Consider the following 12,947-nt stretch of genomic DNA (forward strand, 5'->3'; position numbering starts at 1 on the left):
GGGATGAGGTGGCGAGCCGCTCCCAAAGGTGCGCTCGTGGAGGCTTAGTATGGGGCGTGGGGAATGGGCTTTCTGAAGGGGACGTTTTAGGTGGGCAGCCCACCAGCCTCATCCGACTCATCTGCGGCTCTTATTCCCGGTTCTCTGGGAGCGGAGAGGCTGTCGCCGCCCCGCCCGTGGGGGAGGGGAAAAGAGGCTGTGTCGGCGGAGGCAGAAGCGACGCAGATGCGAAAGTAGCGGCCTCCGGGCACCATTTCTGTGCACGGAAACACAATCCGGGTTTCAAGGTAGACGCCGCTAGGCTCCGCGGTCTTGCTCGCCTCGGGTTTATCCCGAACGTGCTCAGAAACCGGGGTTATGTATAACGTGCACTGTCTTCGTGTCCTTTTTGTGCGGACGTTGCCTTATTGACCCAGGAGTAGAAAAGACGTTTGAGTGTTTAGGGGAGTGGGTCTTTTCCTCTTCCTATACTTTGTTGGGTGGGGAGTGGGGGGTAGGGGGGGCAGAAAGGATAGTCAAGAGGAGGAACATAGGCTTCCCTAAATGGTGTCGATTTTGTTAGTCGAATATGATCGAATTTTACCTGCTTCTCTAAAAGCAGATTTCCTAAGATGGCCCTGTGCTGCTTTGGGGCGAATATGGATTTGCATCAACAATTTTCCGCATAGATCAATTGTTTTCCCCCAAGGTATACCTAGTTTCTTAACAGATTTGGGGAGGGGGGTGGGGGGGAGGTGCCTTTGCTCTCTTTAAAACAAAACACCACTACCACCACCCACGTGCAGCAAAGCTGGAATAATAGCAGAGTTGTTAGTTGTTTCCCACTCCTCCCATATGATTGTTGTGATATTAACTTGCGTTAAAATACTGTTTTTTTAGATTTAGGGCCCCACACTTCGTGCTAGTCTTCCAAATGTTAGCGTTGCCTGTACCTGGATCTGTGAACCATTAACTGCAGTTTGGGCGCCCTGTATGCTGGAGGGGACGAAGATGGGAACTCCTTGTCCAGCTCCATATTTGGAAGTTAATATAGCTTAAGGCATGTGAACAAAGTTTCACAGTAAATATTTGGCCCTGTTAGAATCCAGTGGTCCTTTTGATATCCAAAATTTCTGGTCTTAAAAATTAGACCGTAGGATTAGTTTGAATTTCTTCGAACTGAAGTATGTATTGTTTCTTTGGTGATAATTGCCTTCTAGTTTTCTTAAATTTTTGGCATTAGTCATGTGTATCCTTGTGTTATGGTTTAATCTCCAGAGGCTATTTAATCCTGAAAGGTTATCAAGGAATTGTAGGGAGGATAAGGACTTCAAATAGGTTGCTTACTATGTAAGAACTGTTATGGCTCAAGCTGTTGAATATTTGAGGTTGAAATATTGGTCACTGATGAACAAGTATTGAGAGTAGAGAGACCCAGAATGCTTGTGGGGTGGTTGGGGATCAGAAGTACAGAAGGAAGAAGAAAATAAGTCCAGTAATTTGATAGTCGAATTGAGTGTTCAGTTAAGCAGCTGAGCAGTTAACTTGTCAAAAGACAGCTCTTGAGTTTTGAGTGGTATTGGCACTGTTGGTAGCAAGAAATATGCATTATCCGTATTTCCCTTATGCGAGGTCAAATGTGAAAATTTTGATATCAGTTACTGAAAATCTATGAGTACTAATAGTGTCTTTAGATTCTTAACAGCTTCTTTATCCTGCAGAATTACTGCTATTGATTAACCATTATCAGGATTGAAAATTCTTTCCTAGGTTGCTTTAAATAGGATTTTTCCCCCACATTTTATGCTGAGTGGGTATGGAGGTAGTGAATGACCCTTTTTCAAGGCTAGTTTTAGTTGGTACAAACTTAAGGGTTGTTTCTGAACTTAAATTCAGTGGTGTTTAATTGACAAACATAATTTAGTTGATCTCCACTGGTAGACTCTTAAGAGCTGATAGAACAAATTGGTTATTTTCCCAGAATTCTGGACTGGCGTCAGAAGCAATAGAATCAGTTTCTTGATTGCTATGCCTCAGCTTATTTTTATCTTTTAATTTCTAGAGATTTTACCCTATTTTGATATACCATTGTAGGTATGTTGGGACGACTGTCTTGGATTTCCTATTACATTACTGTTTTGTTCTTTTGGCTTCTCCCAACAGTATCAAATATGCTAACAGTTGGACTTGAAAAGTTTTTTATATTTTTGTATCCCTGGCTGTTCTTCCAAAGCACTTGTTCTTAACCCAAGTGTAATGAAAACATAACTAGAGACAGGAGACCTGATTTCAAACCTTCTCATAACTATAACTGAGGGACCTTGAACTTTCCTTAGGCTCCCTGAACATCAGTTTCCTTTTCTGTAAATGAAGCTAATAGCCTATCTATTTCAAGGAGATAAAGGAACGGGTAGGTTACTTGTTAAACTTTAAAGCATAGTATAAATACATGGTTTTATTTTTGTGAGACAGCATGTCCATTTCTTAATGTTTGGTTACTGTTAATAGTTGCTAAACTTCAAAACTTGCCTCCATACCTTTGGGCTTTGAGGAAAGAAAAGGCTTGATCTACAACTAAGTTTTATTGTTTATTTCTACCACTGATTCTTAGATATTGTTTGTGACTCTTTGGTCTGCCACATCAGAGATTGAAGGTTGCTGCTCTAAAGAGAGATGCATTGCTGTTTTGATTGGTAAAGTCATTTTTAACAAAGAATTTCAGAAAGTTTTAATATGAGTGTACCTGTTGAGAATGGGTGTAGTCTGTGGCTCAGTGAGAAAAGCCCTGGGCCTGACTAGTGTGAGCCCCTCTGAGTAAGGGGCTGTAGAGGGGACAGGGAGTAAATATCCTATAGTAGAGATAAGCTGTGTACAAGCATAGACAAATTGGTAACATAGTTTCTTTCTAGTAAAGAGAACTGCATCCTGTTACTAAAGATCTTATTCTTTTTATAAGAAGCAAGATATAGTATATGTAACTTTACAGTGCCAAAAAATTATTTCTGTAGATTTTTTTCTAAATGTCGTTTTCTTTTGCTTTCCTGACCTTTTTTTTTTTTTTTTTGTAAGATGACATAGTGTCTTGATTTCTCAGCTCTTTTCATTTAGGTCATTTTCTCCAGCATTGAAATAGCCACCAAAGTGTGACATGAAATTTCATGTCAGTGATTTGCGATGAGTGAAATTTTTTTCCCCCAGAACTACTTAAGCAAAGACACCACCGTTCTTATCACTTGTTATAGATGGTGATCTGGACATTCCAGGCTCCTCCCCTAGAGTGAATTTTTGATTGTGCACTTTGATGCTTATATGTAGTGGTGGTGGTGGTGGTTGTAGCCAGGTGTTTGAAGTTATCAGTTTTAATTCACTTTTATGATATGTGGGTCTAGCCATTTTATCACTGTATGGGTAATGGAGAAGTTCCTTTAATAAGAATGGAGATGCCATTTCGGCGATCTCTGAGATTAAAGAGAATTGATGGAATACAAAATCATCTTCCTTGTATTACTGTGTCTTTTCTATTGTAATCTCCTCTGGTAAATATTTTGCTACAGTAGCTATAAAATATTAGCTTCATTTTTTTTACCCAATTTTTTTACATTGCTTTCACATTCTTGAAGTCATACCTTAGTTGCAAATTTTATACTATGTTTTTCTGTGTTTTTTCCTATGGTTTTATATAGTCTTTGACAATATTTTAATGACTGCATATGAACAGATGTTTCACAGTTGGGGTTCACTTTATTGTATTTTTGTTTTTAAGATCATTGATATCAGGTTTTCAGAAAAAATAGTACTGTATCAAGTAAGCGTATCAAATGTTTTTAAATTACCTTTTGGAAACATTAAAGTTGGAGAGTACACCTTAGGTTCTAGGCAGTAAATTTTTCATTATTACTCTTTCTCTGTAGCCGCTCATTTAATATTCCAGCATGGCATCTTTACTAGTTTATTTCCCTCATCTCAGCCTTCTCAGTCCTCTCTTCAATTAGTTGATAATATTTAAGCACACTCAGACTTTAACCATAAATTGTCACTAATGTAGGCGTGTCAGAAATTAGTTTTTTGTTTTACTAGTAGTGCTAAATGCGTTTTCACTTGCAACCTTTATTCTAGATCCATGTTTCCTAACCAGTATCATGAATCTGTTATCAGAAACTAAATGAAAATTTAAAAATTACGAAGTTTAATATATGCTCTTTGTAATACTCAGACAATATTGTAAGTATCTTACCAGTGGTATTAAAAGTTGGTATATAGCTTTCCTTCTTTTTTTCTTCCCTGGACCCATAACACCTATATTTCTTTTTCTGTCATGCCTGTTTGAAGTAATAGGACTGGTAATATTATTCTACAGTTTGGTTATTACTTTTGCAGACAGTATTTCTTGTCTACATTTATAACTTGCCTGTTGTTCCCCCTCTTTTTTTTTGGTGAGGAAAATTGGCTTTGAGCTAACATCTGTGCCAGTCTTTCCTCTATTTTACGTGGGATGCCACCACAGCATGGCTTGAGTAGTGGTGCTAGGTCTGTGCCCAGGATCTGAACATGTGAACCTTGGGCCGCTGAAGGAGAGGGCACAAACTTAACCGATACTCCACTGAGCCAGTCCCTGTTTTTTTCGTATTTTTAATGAGTACGTAGTGCTGTATTTTATAGCTGTGGCAAATTTATTAAGCCATTTCCCCCTTGATGGACATGTTTAGACTGATTTTTTTTTTCTTTTCTGGCAATGGACAACTTTGGACATAAATCTTTGTGCAGTTGTGCATACATTTATTTCTCTGCAATGTATCTTTTTTATTTTTATTTTTTAAAGATTGGCACCTGAGCTAACAACTGTTGCCATTCTTTTTTTTTTCTTCCCTGCTTTTTCTCCCCAAATCCCCCCACTACTTAGTTGTATATTTTTAGTTGTGGGTTCCTCTATTGTGGCATGTGGAATGCCGCCTCAGCATGGCTTGGTGAGCGGTGCCATGTCTGTGCCCAGAATCCGAACCGGGGAAACCCTGGGCCGCCGAAGTGGAGTGCAAGAACTTAACCACTCGGCCACCGGCTGGCCCCTGTAATGTATCTTTGAAGTGGGATTACTGGTTATGTGTTCATTTAATTAGTTCGATTAAAACTGCAAAATTACATCTCCAAAAGGTTATAACAAGTTATATTTCCAACCCTGTGTGTGAAGGAGCCTGTTTTTCCCATGCCCTTAACAACACAGGATATTATCATTTTCATTTTTATTAATTTAGGTGAAAGATGGCAACTTTGAATTTTTTTTTTTTTCTTTTCTGAGGAACTTTAGCTCTGAGCTAACATCTGTGCTGATCCTCCTCTGTTTTTTTGTATGTGGGACACTGCCACAGCATGGGTGGTGAGTGGAGTAAGCCTGTGCCTGAGATTCGAACTCACAAACCTGAGCCACTGAAGTGGAGCACGTGGAGCTTTAACCACTCTGCCACGGAGCCAGATCCAAATTGCCCCTTTTTTGAACTGTTGAATATTTTTGATTTCAGGGTGCTGTGTTTCCCTTATAAATGCTTGGTATGTGGTAGCTTCTCCATAATGTTTATGAGGTGACTGACATAATGGAGCATAATTGTATTGGTAGATTTTAAAAATTGAGAAATAATTTACAAACAGTAAAAACCACTCTTCATGTGCACAGTTCTGTGAATTTGGACAGACATATAACTGTAGTCATGAAACTGCTACTACATTCAAGATATAAGGTATTTCCATCATCCCCGAAGTTCCTTCCAATTCCTTTATAGTTGTTTCTCTTCTACCTCGAGCCCTTGGTCTGATTTAGCCCTATAATTTTGCATTGTACAGTGTCATAGCAATGCAATCACATAGTGTTGACTTTAGCTTTGAATACTGCATTTGAAGCTCATCCATGCTGTTCCATTTATCAATAAGTTCTTTTTACTGCTCATTTACCAGAGTTTGTTTGTTCATTCACCTGGCTAATGGTCATTTTGTTGTTTGCAGTTTTTGTACTTTTATTAATAAAGCTGCTGTAAACAATATACGGGTCTTTATGTGGACATATGCTTCATTTCTCTTGGGCAGTTATGTAGGCGTGTGATTGCTGGGTAGTATGGGACATGCATGTTTAATTTTAATTTTAAACTGCCATACTGTTTTCCAAAGTGGCTATATCATTTTGTTGTTCCTATTTTTACCACCCTTGGAAGCAGATAGTATTTTTAGATTTTTAACATTAGCCATTATTGTAGGTGTTTAGTGATGTGTCATTGTGGTTTTAATTTGCATTTTTCTTATGATTAGTGATGCTGGGCATCTTTTCATGTTTGTCATCTGTATGTCTTGGTGTGGAGTGTATATTCTCATCTTTTGTCCATTTTTAAATTGGATTTCTTGTTTTCTTATTAAGTTTTGAGAGATCTGTATTTTCTGGATATGTCCTTTATCAGATATGTATTCTACAAATATTTTCTTCAATACTGTGGCTTGTGCTTTCTTTTTCTTAGTGATACCTTTAAATGAGCAGAAGTTTTACATTTTGATGAAAGTCCAATTTGTCACTTTTTTCTTTTATTCTTTTTGTGTCTTATCTAAAATCTATTTATTTATTTATTTTGAGGAAGACTGGCCCTGAGCTAACATCCGTGCCCATCTTCTTCTACTTTATATGCTGGACGCCTGCCACAGCATGGCTTAACAAGCAGCAGTGCATAGGTCCGCACCTGGGATCCGAACCAGACTGGCGAACCCTGGGCCGCCAAAGCGGAACGTAGGAACTTAACCCCTGCGCCACCGGGCTGGCCCCCTAAAATCTTTATTTAACCTAAGGTTACCAAGATTTTCTCCTGTGTTTCTTCTAGAAGCCTACAGTTTTAGGTTTTACTGTTAGGCCTGTGGTCCATTTCAAGGAAATTTCTGTACGTGGTGCAAAGTATGAGTCCACTTTCTTTTTGCTTTTAACGTATGGATGTCAAGTTATTCCAAAATCATTTTGTTAAAAAAACAAAATTACTGTAGTACCTTTGAAAATAAGTTGACTATGTTATGTGGGTCTATTGGGGTTTTTTTGTTTGTTTTTTTGAGGAAGATTAGCCCTGAACTAATGTCTGCTGCCACTCCTCCTTTTTGCTGAGGAAGACTTGCCCTGAGCTAACGTCCGTGCCCATCTTCCTCTACTTTATATGTGGGATGCCTACTACAGCATGGCTGTGTGAAGCCGTGCCGTGTCCACACCCAGGATCCAAACTGGTGAACCCCAGGCCACCGAATCAAAACATATGAACTTCACTGCTGTGCCACTGGGCCAGCCCCCTATGTGGGTCTATTATAATGCTAGATTTTGGAAATTCATCTCTAAAAGTTCTTAAAATTATTTGCTAAAACTGCTGTACTTGGTTTGTTTCGACCTTTAGTTAATCTCAAAAGTCTCTAACTTTATATTACAGGAATAGTGTGTGTTCGTGTAAATGGATGTGTACCCATATGTTCGTTTACATATAAATAAGCAAAGCTATGTGGAAGATTGACTTTTAAAATATTTTGAAATTGCATAGTTGATGATTTAATTGCTTAATCTTTTGATTAGTATTGCCGCATAGCAGTTTTATTCATTAACTTTTGAAGTATCTTTGTATTTTAATAGGTTGCTTCTCTTTTTTTAGGAGGTCTTTATTTTTTAAAGATTTTATTTTTTCCTTTTTCTCCCCAAAGCCCACCCACCAGTACATAGTTGTATATTCTTCGTTCTGGATCCTTCTAGTTGTGGCATGTGGGATGCTGCCTCAGTGTGGTTTGATGAGCAGTGCCATGTCCGCGCCCAGGGTTCAAACCAACAAAACATTGGGCCGCCTGCAGTGGAGCGTGTGAACTTAACCACTCGGCCACGGGGCCAGCCCCTTAGGAGGTCTTTAGAATCACAGATTCATTCAATTTTTTTTTAATCCTGTTATGTGCAAAGTAATGGTAGATGCTGTGAAGAATGTCTCTTGAGCATCTCCTGGATGCATAACACTGCCAGGCGAATGCTCAGTATTAGCACAGAGGAGTCTTGCAAACAGGAGGGCGAGGTGCTTATGCATATGTAAGTATATTACCAGGACTAAGTGCATTAATAGAGCTAAAGAAGAGATAACGCAATAGTAAGAAGAAGAAATGGTTAATTCTGCCTGGGAGACCCAGCTAGGAAAACCAGGTAGAATTGGAATAAGATCTTGAGTAGGTTTTTGAAGAGTGGTGAGGGGAAAGATTTGATGGTGTCAGGTTTTGAGGAGACAGTCATCCCCCCCAAATTTTTCTCATTTTAGCTCTGGCTTGGAATATTCACTTCCTCATTTTCTACACATCAGATTTCTGCTCCTGGTTCAAGAGATACGTTCTTTGTGGTAGGGCTGTAGCATTTCTCACATAAGATAATTGTGTTTAAGGAGTCCATCTCTCGCTGGACTTTAGATTTATTTGGAGCAGCAGATTGAGTCTATGATATTCACCATTGTTTTTTCTTGCATAGTTTCTGACACATATATAGTAGGCATTCAGTAAATTTTGGATGAATTTGTGTTGTCCCACCCATTCATCCAACTGTTGAATGAAGTAAGAGAGGAATAGAGAATGAAAATTGCAGGTTCAGGGAATGATGGTGAGTGGTATAGTATTCTTAGAGCATAGAATTTGCTACAGAGGTGAGAAATGTAATGGGAGATAAACATTTGAAAGGTTGGTTAGGACCTCCAGTGTTAAGTCTGGCTTTCTGTGGAGGGCATTATACTTCAAATGGAAAGCAGGTGTTTGGATTCTATTGTATCCTACATAGGTATGATACATAACCTTGCAAGACTTTTGAGGAAGAATTAAAGGACCTGAATTAAATGGGAGTGGAAAGGATGGGACAAATTCCAAGAGACTTTTTGAGTTGTTAGGATTTCAGTTTGAAGCTTAAAGAGGGAAAGTCACTTAGAGCTGAGCTTTCAAGCGAAGATCGATGGTAGCACCATTAACAGAAATAAGGAAACTATTTTCTCTGTATGGGGGTGATGGGTATATTGGGTTACCTATGAGATGATTTGTGTTTATTCAGCAAGAGGTTAAAAGTGTAAAGTTTGAGTTCACGCACGCACAGTAGAGACTATATACAAATTTAGGCAGATAAGAAAACCGAAGCCATTAGACTATCTGAAACTGCCAGATTAGAAGACAGGACCTTGAGGACTTCTGCATTTTGGTGAGAAGGAAAGTTGTTTAGTTGTAGAAATCTAGAAGCATTGGGAGGAGGAGGTCAACAGTGATAGTGTGGACAGGTAGAAGACTGAGAAGTCATTGGATTTTTTAGAATTGTGACTTTCCAGAGAATTACGTTTAAGGGAGAACTCAGATTATATTTGAGAGAGGAGTAGAGAAGAGGAAAATTAAGACAAATGCACAATTAGTAATTTAAGGCAGAATATGATTAATAAAATGCCCAAAGTACTTAGAGAATTCAGAGGAAAGACAATTATATTCTATTAAGGAATCAGGAAAGATTTTCAGGGGGACAGATTTTAGTTGAGTCCAAGTAAATGCGTATGGTTGTTAGCATTACAGATAGGAAGGTTTGGAATGAGTACAGTCATGCTCTGGCTGTATAATGATGTTTTGGTCAACAGTGGGCCTCATGGATGATTATGGTCCTATAGGATTAGTACCTTATAGCCTAGATATGCAGTAGGCTATACCATCTAAGTTTGTGTAAGTACACTCCATGATGTTCTGCCTAACAATGCATTTCTCAGAACATGTCCCCATCATTAAGTGACGACACATGACTGTATTGGAGTAGGAGTCAAAGGTCCTAGTTCTTGTTCATAGACTTCTAGCATCCTAGCCTTGGAGCAACCTTAGTCTAACTTTGAACATACGACTATTTTACTGTATTTCTGCTAAATAATTCAGTTACTCTCTGGAATAAATACCTGCAATGAGTGGCCATTCGTGATGTAGCTCTATTCTAGTTATTCTTGCATGATATTGAATCTAAATCTACCTTCCTGTAATTTCCATTCACTGTTCCACCTAGTATTTAACTTGTGCAAAGTAGAACAGAACTGTCAGCTTATTTTAGACATTAAACTTATATTAATGTTGCCTGAGATTCTTTGCTTCGGCGGAAGCCCCATTATACTAGTCATTCACTGAACTTCTAACTAAAAAGTAAACAAAAAATTTAAGTACGTAACTAAAAGCTAAAGTTTTGGTGAAGGAAGGAAAAGTGGGTGATAACTTTGGTTGATAACAGTTTTCTTAAAAAATAGTCACTATGAAATTGAGGAAATGTGAGCAAATTGTAGGATATGAAGCCCAGTGGGACTTTCTTTTCTATCTTTCTTGTGTATATGTGTTACTTTCTTCCTCTCTTCCACTGCCCTCTCAATGGGTATTAAGAGATTCAGAAAAATGGTGACAGTTTATGTAGAGCAGTTTCCCGTGAGAGCTGGAGTAGATGTGCTTCAGGAATTCATCTAGGCAAGTGAAGAGGAAACATTTTAAGAAATAGGAATGAATAAAAGGATATTGATGGGGCCTGCCCCGTGGCCGAGTGGTTAAGTTCCTGCTCTGCTTTGGCAGACATGGCACTGCTAAACAAGCCATGCTGAGGCGACGCCCCACATAGTGCAACTAGAAGGACGACCTACAACTAGAATATATAACTCTTTACTGGGGGGCTTTGGGGAGAAGAAGCAGAAAAAGAAACAGAAGATTGGCAACAGAAGTTAGCTCAAGTGCCAGTCTTTAAAAAAAAAAAAAGTAAAAGTCGGGGACCGTCCTGGTGGCGCAGTGGTTAAGTTTACATGTTTCACTTCGGCAGCCTGGGGTTCGCCAGTTCAGATCCCAGGGGCAGACCTACACACCACTTGTCAAGCCATGCTGTGGCAGGCGTCCCACGTATAAAGTAGAGGAAGATGAGCATGGAATGTTAGCTCAGGGCTAATCTTCCTCCCAAAAAAGCCCAAATAAGTAAAAAGAAAAAAATTAAATTAAAAAGAAATTAATTTAAATTGAATTAAAAAAAGAAAAAGAAAAGGTATATTGATGAACATACACAGGGATTTTTAGCGAGGTGGACAGAGTTGGAGAGTAGAATGATCTCTGAAGTAGTTGGGGCTCTGTAAATAGTGAGGGAAGCCAGGTATAATCATCTTGGTATCTGGATGAATAAATGGATTGATATTGTTTTTAATTGACAAGGAAAAGAATAAATTTTACATTGTTCATCCCAATATGGGATCAGTCTCCACATTTTCCAGTATTAATGGGGGAAAGTGGGGTTTAACACATAGAATTTCACTTTTCTCTAAAAAATGTGAGATGATAATTGCTTTTTTCTTGGAAGGAGCTAGAGGCTAACAAGCTTTTGAAGATTCCTTTTGTTTATAAGTATCCTTTAATCTTGGCTGTCTTTGTTGAGCTGTATATAGTCTTGTAGGCTTGACCAGAGATCTCTTCTCAATTTGAAAATCAGAAAATCAAGATAAAAAGGTCATGAGTTTTTCATGGTCTTAGTTAAAATCTTTTTTCTCATTCCCGTGTTCTAAGGGTTTTTTTTGTTTTGATAAATTTTGTTAAAGAAATGAAAGGACCCGAATCTCAGGAATTGCTTACCCGTGAGTTGAGTGCGTTGCTGTGAATAATAAAATGGCACAATTCTTGTAATCACATTTATTCTGAGTGTGTAATTTGGCTCTTTTGTTCTTTCAACCTTCTTATATACACTGACTGTGTGTGAATTATAAATGCAAATTTTATATTACTAATTTTTCCAAGTCTTATTTTCCACAACTACCCAAACTGCCTTTTTTGGTGGTTCATCTATAATTTATTCCTAATGCTACTTTGATGCATTCCTTATTTATTGAACTCTTAATTTTTCTACTCTAGCAGAGAAGATGGGCAGGATGGCAGTTGTTTGTGTAGAACACACAAATTAGCCTGGCATTAAGAAAATAGATAGCAGTGAGGTTGCTTCTTTCCCCCCTCTAATACCTTTACAGTCACACATTGTTAGGTGATTTCGTTGTGCAAACATTGTAGAGTGTGCTTACACACACCTAGATGGTGTAACCTACTACACACCTAGGCTATGTGGTACTAATCTCATGGGACCTCTGTAGTTGGCTAAAATGTCGTTAACATGGTGCATGACTGTACTTTCTAGTTGATATGGTTGATTTCCATCCATCAGTTACATTTTAGCCCTCTAAATTCTGTGTCACTTTAAATCAGAGTTATGGTAAAAAAGTAATTGATCTGTGATTATATTTGTCAGTATAATTTAATTGAAACACCATCCTCTGAGTAACATCATTTGGTTTTAGCATTTCCTGTGGGAGCCTCCCTGTACCTTAAAAAGGTGGACTCTGCATAGCCTCTTACGTATAGCTACTTGCTTAGGCTTTTTATATTAACATTGCTTTATCTCGTTCACCATTTGAAGTTCACTTTTCGCGTTACCTCCTTTGAATAAATAATAATTTATTGAACAATAGTCGAGTAAAAGTTACCTCCACTGCCTGTCTCCCTTGCCTGGCTCTCTGTCTACATTGGTGATATCATAGCCATAATACTTCAGTGACTTGTATAGGCACTGGGCAATTTGAAGCCTCTCTTGAACTTTGTTGGAATAACTCTAGTGTATATTGACTTTTCTTTGTATTGAGAGTATATTTGGTACCTTTTTTTACTTTAGTTATATGTAAGTGACAAAAATGGTAGGTGAATGTGTATTTTGTAAACAAGATGGGAGATTTGGTATAAATAAAATGTGTCACCGTAGAAAATCTGGAAATATGGAGGAGAAATAAGAAAAAACCAGAATCCCGAAACCCAGAAACAATCCTAATAGCATTTATGTCATTAACCCTTTGAACAAAACTATTTTGTACACAATTGTTTTATTCAGAGTGTAAGTTAGTATCTTCCCATGTCTTAGTATTATTTTAACAACAGTTGTT

The 12,947-nt window shown here is 38.2% G+C and overlaps 1 protein-coding gene across 12 annotated transcripts in view; it reads left to right on the plus strand.

Moving 5' to 3' along the window:
- Positions 1-12,947, plus strand: part of G3BP2 (G3BP stress granule assembly factor 2) — a 78,990-nt gene that overhangs the window by 46,059 nt on the left and 19,984 nt on the right. Inside the window, exon 1 of one of the 12 annotated variants that reach the window (XM_070263699.1) lies at positions 36-287. The exons of 10 other annotated variants lie outside the window; for them this stretch is intronic. The gene's annotated coding sequence lies outside the window, so the exon portion shown is untranslated. Of the gene's footprint in view, positions 1-35; positions 288-12,947 lie in introns of those variants that run through there. One more of the 12 variants, XM_070263694.1, reaches the window with a different exon arrangement.

This window comes from Equus caballus, chromosome 3, assembly GCF_041296265.1.
Source record: "Equus caballus isolate H_3958 breed thoroughbred chromosome 3, TB-T2T, whole genome shotgun sequence".
In the NCBI taxonomy this organism is placed as follows: Eukaryota; Metazoa; Chordata; class Mammalia; order Perissodactyla; family Equidae; genus Equus; species Equus caballus.